The sequence below is a fragment of the Calliphora vicina genome, chromosome 5, assembly GCF_958450345.1.
Source record: "Calliphora vicina chromosome 5, idCalVici1.1, whole genome shotgun sequence".
In the NCBI taxonomy this organism is placed as follows: Eukaryota; Metazoa; Arthropoda; class Insecta; order Diptera; family Calliphoridae; genus Calliphora; species Calliphora vicina.
Window position 1 is genome coordinate 40704787 of NC_088784.1, and position 9260 is coordinate 40714046.

Consider the following 9260-nt stretch of genomic DNA (forward strand, 5'->3'; position numbering starts at 1 on the left):
CGGACTGACAGAACCAGATTGTAATTTCCAGCCGCCCTTAACATAGGGAACAGACGCTAGAAGGTACGGTTATGTTGCCTAGGTAACCCAAACCACAGTCCCGGACCGACATCAGAAAATGCAGACAGAGGAAATTGGTAGCCGCCCTAACTAAGGGAACAGGCGCTACCAAGTTGAGGTCGTGATCGCTAGGCGACCGAAGATGGTCATTTACCCCACAGCCGCTCTTAACATAGAGGACAGACGCTGTGAGGTATGGGGAGGGTAGTTCTTAGATCACATCCTTAGGATGCTTAAGCCCCTGCACCGTGCCCGAAGACTCAAGGTGACTACCCGCAGCAGGGGTAGCCATACCTTCGTCCGCTTGTTTAAAAATATAGGACGTACTTTCTTACCGAATGGACTCAAATTTTTTTGTTAGTTAGACAACTAAATTACCAATAATATACAAAAGATTTCAGTCACCCCTACACCCTTCGGAATTTTACCTATTTTTTATCAACATTTTTTGAGATATTGACTTGAAATTTTTTTTGTAAGACCAAAAATTAATAAATTTGGATCAAATTGTTCCTAATATTTGCAATACTATTAAAATTTTGATACAAATTTTAGTTTTAGAAACTCAATAAATATGTAATATGTAGGGTGATCGGGCCGGTTTTTAATAACCGGTTATAACCGGTTTTTTTGAAAAGCTTACATTTCGAATATCGAAGAAACCGGGTTTTTCTACTCGAATAGCCGGTTTTATCTAAAAGTGTGTTTTTATGAGTTTAAGAGTATTAAAAACTTTAAAAATATTCAAAATCCACAAAAAAAATTAAAACAAATACTATTTTAGAAAACTTTTTATATTTAGAAAATGTCACAAGTGATCTGGAAACCTGAAAACTTACTCAATGCTTTGTTTTCTATATGTTCTACACACCAAGTAAAAGATAATTTTCAATGTCTAGTTTTATAAAATAAAATCGATATACTCCAAAGCATTTAAACTGTGTTTTACTTAATCCTAAGAGATTATTTTACCTTCATAAGGCCTTCAAATTTACCGACATTAACGTCTTCGGTTAAAATTTGACCCAAATAGAAAATAGATTTTTTTTTTTTAAAAAAAAGCCTAACTTAGTTGTTGACATTTGAAATTAAATTAAAATCATAAAATATCAAATATATCAACCACTCATTTTTAGAAAAAATGCAATTTTAATTTCAAAAATGAAAAACAGTAGTTCAGCAAGTATTATGAAAAGAGACAGATATATATTAGAACTACCAAAGATATATAAAACCTAACCTAAGTTGCTGACATTTGAAATAAAATAAAATTCATAAAATATCAACCACTCACTTTTAGAAAAAATTAACTATTAATTTCAAAATGGGTAAAATTTGAAGCGTTTATCTTCGCTTCAAATTTTATTTTTATCAACATTGTTCTAATTACTATTATTTTAGTAAATAAAACTTTTTTTCTTCTTATTTCTAGGTGTTTTAATATTTTTCCAAAAAACCGGTTAACCAGTTATTATAAAAAAACCGAAACCGGTTTATTGCAATTTTTCGAAGAAATCGAAAACCGGTTTCTAAAAAATTTCGAAGAATTGATCACCCTAGTTACATATTACTAGGGTGATCGATTCGAGGAACACAGAGAGGCAATCGCTCCACAACATTCGCGGATGCACCCAAATTAGGTTTATTTTCCTCACCATGGTCGTCGTCGCCGGAGTAAATTTCTAACGAATAGCAAAATCCGAAATCATCGCACATAAGAAACAATTTGTCAACCCATGGGTTCAATGTATTGTTTCATATATTTGCTGAATTCACATCAATTTGTATCGTGTATCTTGTATTAAATATAATTTTTGTTTATTAGTTTGTGAACAACCATTGTATATTGTATGAATGTTTTTGAAAGCATAGTATGTATCAAAGTATACCAAGTAGTCCGACTCTCAATTTTTTAAAATTACTCTCTCACATATACGGGTACCGTGTGAGTTCAGAGAAATGTTTACCAATGAAATGTCTTGAAATTTAAACTTTTAAATTTTGATAAAAATAACGTTTTTTACACATTATTACACTAACACATATTACTCTTTATTTTTTTAAAACACTTTTTGCACACTTTCATGTTTCTATTTTGCACAAATCAAGAAAAAATATTTTTGGAATTTCTGACATGTAATTTTTTGTTATTGTAGAATTTAAATTATAGGACAGAGTTCCAATTTTTGGTATTGAAAATTCATACAAATTAAAATTTAAAACATTTTTATAGAACTCTGTTGCCTGGAGAAAATTTAAAAGTTACCAACACATGTGTAATTTTGTTACTAACACATGTATAGAGTTAGGTACTTTTTCACTAATACATGCTTATAGTTAGGTACTGCTGTCAAAGAGTTGGACTACTTGTTATACTTTGGTATGTATAACAAGTAGACCGACTCTCATTTTTTCAAATTACTCTCTCACATATACGGGTACTATGTGTGCTCAGAGAAATTTATAGCTGTAAACCAATACAACTTTTTAAAAACATACAAAATAAAAGTGTATAAGTGTATATAATTTTTGTATGAAAATTTCCAACAACAAGCTTACACTAATGTATTTGAATTCAATAATACACTCGATACAATGATACAAGGGGTTTTGTGAATTCAGCAAATTGTGAATTCAGCAATTTCATATAGTGTTTAATCTTTGTCTCACAAATTTGATCATCAACACACAATCTTGCTCGTTTTGCTAATTTTTAAAGTAACTGTTCAATGCGGCAATTATCGGACTATTTTGTACAGACGATCGTAGCCTGGATCGTATAGCAGCATCAATATCGAAATTTGGGTCATAATCACTGCCGTCAGAAGAAAAATCACCATCTTCATCACGTTCCGACCTCGCAACCGAATTAAAAAACTGGCAAATCTCTTCTTCTGTTCTAAAATCACGAATTCTAATCGACATTTCTAATCAACAAACTGAAAAAAACGTTACAAAAACTTTGATATATAATTTTATATTTGGTAAATTTCGAACTCCCGGACCAACCAAAAACTTTAAAAAACCCACTAAATAAAATAAAAATTATTATTTTAGACACTCACAATAGCTTCTAGGCACTATAACGATCTCGAAAATATTTTTTTTAGCTTAAATTTTTACGTATTTAACACCAAATTATTTTTCTGAAATTACACAATTTCGCAAAAGTTGTTTTTTTCGAGGTTTCGACACCTTACTGAACATACGTGAGTCAAATAAAGTCGGTTTCAAGTGGCAATCGGCGCAAACTGTGGCGCTCGTATCAAGAAACGTCCTTAAAGTCTCGGCGGGAAGTTTAGACAAAAATCGTTGAACAAAATTTTATTTTATTTTGGTTAAGGGTTACAATTTTGTAGCCACAACTGTAAAATTCGGTCACTAAGGTAGAATCATTCAGTTAGCAACAAATTCGGTTGCTATCACGAATCTGTTTTCTCTGTGTATAGGTATATATTGCATATACAGTGGTCTGAATATGCAGTCAACAATCCTATGTATGTCCACATAGGAATCCAAGATCCTGGAGCGTCCATAGCATTTGCCAGCGTTAGGCCACACCTCAGTTTTGAGGGCCAGTTGTATCGTCATCAGAACCACCGGCAAATAGTCTAACATGATAAATAGCTCTTTAGAATACGTAGACCCTTCCGCTCCTGTTATCAGAATTCCAATAGTCCGAGAGACGCGTTGGTCGTCTTTCCGGTGGGAAAATTTCTCCAAAGCATGCCACCACATCATTACATCATAATACAAAACGCGTTTTATAACTGACTTAAAGATCGAACTGATGTCCTACAGGCCAATGCCCAAATTAGTACCAATTACCCTTTTGTAAGAATGTATGGCCACGTAGGACATATTTACGTTACGTATTATTGGTTGTAAGTATATACTGGTGGTGTCAGAACAAACCACAACAAATTGAACATATCAGTAATAAATGTTATTCTAATTTAACATAGCTACCGCCTGTAGGGTAATGTATTGGTAACAAAATTTACTAAATGTTACAAGTAAGAAACCATTAATTAGTATTTAAAATTCTAAAACTTTAAATATTTCAAATATGTAATAGAACTCGTATCTCATTAAATTTACACTTATGTTTAGTATTACAAAATTGTTATCGTTATTTATTGTTAAATATGTGTTTTATTATAAAAGTACATCAATAAAGATTTCTTAAAAAACTATAAAATTCTTTATAAATTTACGTCATAAATACGAAACAGCAAACGAAATTGTTAATAACGCGTTTAAATATTGTTAACACGTAAGAATTTTATATGAAATTCTTAGAGAAGACCCATCAAATCGTACAAAAACTAAAAGCAAAATAATTCCCCCACAGCAAGATAAACCAACAAACCAACGAAACAGCAGCAGAAAAAGAATAAATCTCCACATGTATTTATGATCAGATAAATAAGAACTCGATTAAAGTAATTCGGAACTAAAACAGAAACATCAACAACGCCAATAACAACAACAACATGACCAGCCAGTAGAAGTCTCATAAAAAAGTGATTTAAAAGTTCAACTCGCTTTCCTTGAATAAAATACCCGAATCCATATAATTGTCATGGTACGGGTATGAAAGAGCGCACAAAACTCCAAACACACAAATATTGTCATTTTTATGGCAAATTTTTCATTGTCTCCTGTCCGTGGCACGTAACAGCAATAAAAAAGGTGCACATGCGCAATGTTCAAAGCTAGTTGTTACTCCGTTTACTTTTATTTCTTTGTTTATATTTATATTTTTTTATTATTTGTTTTGATGACAAATGGGCGAAACAGAATTTAAAATTAACAAGTAAAAGTTTCAACTAACTGCGGCTCAGTCGAATAATTTTATACCCTTTACTATTAGAATTAGAACATTTTGTTACTCATATGGTTTGTAACGTACACATATAGATACAATTACCAGTAAAAATAACTATTGTCTGAAATTATTATTAGTTCGCTTAATATACAGATGAGTTCAACATGCCACCCAAAGTGACTAGATGACCAACTACTGTTTATGCTGAAATTGATCTTATTATTGAAAATCCCAAGTACTTTTCCCAGAGTTGCCTTATTGCCCATCCAAACTTTTAAGTTATACAACCATTCATTTAATATACATAAAGTCAATGAAGATAACTTAAGGAGGGTCACACATGGCAAATATTTGACGAAAAAGACATAACCACTAAATAAAGTATATTTTAATTCTTTTATTTATTCCAAAAAATCCTTTTAGGACAATTTAAAACAAATATTTAGTTTTATTTTATTTGATGCAGTTTGATCTTACAAATCACTTTGTAAGAGTAAACAACGTCAAACAAATGTTTGCAAAAAAAATAGTGGTTACGCTTTTTTGAGTAAATATTTGCCATGTGTGAGATTTAGTATCCGAAATATAGGTAAACATAATTTTTAACAAGTGCAGTGAGGATCATTATAGAGTTGAGATCATGTTACTACGTCTTTCTGGACTTTTGTAAAATATGCGAGGATGTTTATTAGCTAGACACTATAATTACTTACGGATACAATTAGTTCTTTTTATTTTCCGAACTTTTTCTATAATAGGAATAAATATGATGGACCCCGTTTTGACAAGACCACACCACTCGTCAGATGTAATGTCATATTCATTTGACTAATGATCGTTCGATTAATCGAATAATTTCTTACGAATAATTATTCGAACAATTTAAAAATGGCCATTTTTGAATAACGAATAATTCGAACAATTTTATGTAGAATAATCGAATAAAACGAATAAATGTTCATATATATATTTAAATTTATTAAATTGCTTAAAATTTTTCATAATTTCAAATTTAAATAAATAATAAATAATGACTCACAAAAATTGTATTGTTTCTGAAATTCGACAAATAACTAAAGACAAAGGGACTTTCGATCACTGTAGATGAGTGTTCCGATAGCTTCTTCTATAAATATATAAATATTACAATTCTAAAAACAAATCGTATAAAAAGTTATACGCATCCAAAATTGGAACTTGTTAAACGTTTTTTTCCAAAAAAGCCCATATATTTTTTCTTTTGTAGAAAAAAAATTTCTTCGGGACTATATAGAATTTTTATATGATCCAGAAAGATAACTTAATGCAAAAGCGTGTAAAGAAAATTTGGCTCACTTTAGCGGACATACCACCCCCAGTCCTAACCAAAATTGGCCAATTTAAAAAAAAAAATCGGTTTGAGTAAAAAATTCTAAAAAGGCAAAGCACCGATCCACGAAAAAGCTCCATATTTGAATAACCCCATATGTTTCTTAAACACCTACTTAGTATTTTTATTATCACACAGTAAATAACTTCACAGTAGGCACTTTTCTAAAAAAAACTCAGTTTTTGGAACACATTTTCCCCGTTTTAGGAATTTCGGTATTTGAAAATAAAAAATAACTTTTTATAGGGAAGAGATAACTGTTACCAAGTTTTTTTATTTTATTTAGAATTTTATCGACAATATAGCTGATATTTTAAAAATAAATTTCGACCCTCCGTAGGACCGTCATATCTAAAAAACCATAAAAAGATCGAGCAAAATTAAAAAAAATAAATCAATAAACCTGAATATAAGATAACCTACACTTGTAAGAGTATTTTTTGTAGATCTTCTCAAGGACTATTTATGTATATTCAAAATTTCAGGTTGAGACCAGAGGTGACCAACTTTGAGGGGCTACGTACTTGCCCCCATTAGCGCTAGGAAGCTGCACAAATGTAAATCGACTTCTCGAAAACCTCAGCTCAAACCATGTGAAATTTCGTAACAATACTCCAATAGTTCCCAAGATACCGAATTATTTCCAAAAAAAAAGTTTAAAAACCACTGTTTAACGCCAGACGTAGAGTGTGTAAAAAGTTACCTACAATCTTGCAAATATTATTAATATTTTGTAAACAAAATTCTCAAATATTACTGCATTTTTAAATGGGTGTATGTATGGATGTGTTAAAATATAAATGTTTGTGTATGAATGTATGATATACTAATTCTTTGGTACAGAATGAGTACAAGTATCTTTAATAATAAAGATTTTTATCAGTTAAAAATTATTTTGTTCGTCAGTTTTTTTAACTTTTTAAAGAGGCAAAATGGCATAAGCAAAATATATGGGGAAGCAGTAGATGAACCGAGTTGTATGCAATATTTAATTTTGCCAGTAGAAGTAGATTCATGACTACAAAAACTTCCATCCATCGTGTTATGAATGTGATGACAGTTTAAAATAATTTTTGGTGATGGTGTCGGTTTTCAAGACCAGTAGTTTGTTGTTTATTGTGTGTTCATTTCAGCAATTATCTTAACGATACGAGTATGTCATGACTACAAACACAGTGTCGCCAAAAGTTATTAGAACTCGAAAAAATATGATACAAATTAAATATTTTATTTAAAAGTTAAATAACTGTTTGAATTTTAAAAGTACTGTAGTTTTTTTAAAAAATTTGTATGAAGATCACGTTATCTATTTAATATGTTTATAAAACAAATTGGTGTATTTAATACATTAATACTTGTATAATATTTAAAAGTAATAATGACTTCACCACATAACGTACTATTAGACACATTTACTTGTCACAAGCGTAGACATCTACAGTATTAGGGGATATATCAACATCTGATCGTGATCTTTGTTTATAAGAATAGTTTTTTGTTTATAATATACGTGGATATTCTAAGCTTCAAATTAAAAAAATAAATGTTTTAATTTGTTTTAATAATTTAAAATATAAAAATTTTCGAACATCGATAACCCATTACATCATGATACTAAAACCAAATTTAGAATTGCATGCTTATCTCAAATCGCAAATTTTATTTTAAACGAAACGGATTACAAATTTTAAAGGATGTGCCAATTATGTATTAGCGTAAGAACAGATTTCAAATTGGAGGATTTCGAGGAAACTTTGTTTTCGTGAGGACATTTGTATGTAAAATAATGAACCGATTTCAGCCAGTTTCAATAAGCTTTGCCCTTGGGTCGAAAAATGCATGTGCCGAATTTAATCGAAATATCAATCGACTCAGAAAGTGATTCTGAGCCAATCGGTAAGGTGGGTGTTTGACTAATATTTTTGGTCCATACATACATCATCACAAACCTATAATATATATTTTTTCTATTTTACTAATAGATTCTCACCATTTACGTTTTTGACAACTGAGTTAGGTCTTTGACAGGCGGGTTTCCGACCTATGTGTATTTATCTATGTTTTTTGGTATCTAGTTGTAATGCGTTGTTAACGTCATTTATTTAAACATCTACGGATAAATAAAACATAAATGCTATTACTTTAACTGAAATGTGGAACATTTAAACGTTATCCCTTTTTGCTCAAAGTTTCTATGTAGACTGTTTAGTCCTTGGGATCATCGAAAATCACAAAAGTGGAAAATAAGAACCTTTCTTGTTAGAGTTTCATGTTTGGTTTTAACCGAAACCGACAATTATTCTTCGGTTTTTACTCTTAATCTATTTTCAGCAGAAAAATTCAAAATTTAGAAATAAAAAACAAACTTTATTATCCAATGATTCATTAAATTTCTCTAAAAACAGATCGGTAAAAATAACTTATGATTTCTTTATATTTTTTAAATTGTATTACTATTATTGCTTCAAGAAATGAAACTTTGTTATAAAGAATGACACAAACTCATTTAAAAATTTGATCATACGAGTATTTGCTCACTATTAAACTTCAAATTGCTAAAGATAGGTACCACTAAAGTCTCCTTTTGTGAATTCTAATTCATTCAGAATCATGTGTACCATTTTGAAGAACGAAAAAGTACTCCTTGAGTACCATTGAGTCCCCTATTCTTGATTATTTCTTTACTGGAAAGCATATTGTTACGTTTTAACCTTTTCAAAACGCTGGTTTATTTCCTTTAAATAAACCGGATACTTTTGATTGCAAATAAAAGCTTTTTTGCAAAGTTTGAAAATTGTAACAACTCTTTATTTCTTTAAAATGTACAACAACAACAGAATTAAATAGCCACTCAATGTTTTTTTATACACGTTTATAAATTCTCAGAATTACAGACACAATTTATAATGTACACGAATTTACTTGAAAAAACACAACACACTTTAAGGCACTTAGATGATGTTTCTTCGAAAAGCGTCTCTGATCAACTCACTCACGACT